Genomic DNA, 838 nt, shown 5'->3' with positions numbered 1-838 from the left:
GTATTTTTCACTTTATGTTTCTGTGTGGGAGCAAATTGTTGAAATCTTTACTTAATGTATGCTAAACTGATCTTCTGTATATAAAGAGAATCGAAAATGAATCTTGATATGAATGGAAGGGGAGAGGGAATGGGAAAGGGGAGGGTTGCGGGTGGGAGGGACGTTATGGGGGGGAAGCTATTGTAATCCATAAGCTGTACTTTGGAAATTTATATTCATTAAATAAAAGTTAAAAAAATAAAAATTAAAAAATTAAAAAATTGCAACAATGTAAGCAAGATTATCTTGGTTCCTGGGAAAGGATGACATGCAAATATATGAAGTGTTCCATATTTTTTTGTAAAAGATAAAGATGCTAAAATGTGCACAAGAGAAATGCCAGGTTACCTTCAAATGATCTCAAATTACTCTGAGAGTTGGTATCTCTTAGATATCCCCCAGGTAAGGAAAGAACAGAGAGACAGTCCAATTTCTAAAAGAAAAAGAAAAACCTCTCAACCCAGAATTATACCCAGCAAAGATCTCATTTATAAATGAAGTTGAAATATAGACCTTCGGGGTCGGCGCAGTGGCTCACTTGGTTAATCCTCTGCCTGAGGCACCGGCATCCCATATGGGCACCAGGTTCTAGTCCTGTTTGCTCCTCTTCCAGTCCAGCTCTCTGGTGTGGCCCAGGAGGGCAGTGTAAGATGGCACAAGTGCTTAGGTCCCTGCACCTGCATGGGAGACCAGGAGGAAGCTCCTGGCTTCTGCCTTCGGATCGGCACAGTGCACCAGCCGTAGTGGCCATTTGGGGAGCAAACCAAAGGAAGGAAAACCTTTCTCTCTGTCTCTCTCT

The 838-nt window shown here is 41.8% G+C and overlaps 1 pseudogene; it reads left to right on the top strand.

Annotated features, from left to right (window-relative positions):
* The first annotated feature begins 244 nt into the window (after positions 1-244).
* LOC149125598 (U6 spliceosomal RNA) lies at positions 245-337 on the top strand (annotated as a pseudogene).
* The last annotated feature ends 501 nt before the right edge of the window (positions 338-838 follow it).

Source organism: Oryctolagus cuniculus, chromosome 7 (genome assembly GCF_051225735.1).
Source record: "Oryctolagus cuniculus isolate XC-2025 breed Fujian yellow rabbit chromosome 7, ASM5122573v1, whole genome shotgun sequence".
Lineage (NCBI taxonomy): Eukaryota > Metazoa > Chordata > Mammalia > Lagomorpha > Leporidae > Oryctolagus > Oryctolagus cuniculus.
The sequence above is the reverse complement of the archived record's forward strand: the minus strand, read 5'-3'. Positions and strand labels throughout refer to the sequence as shown.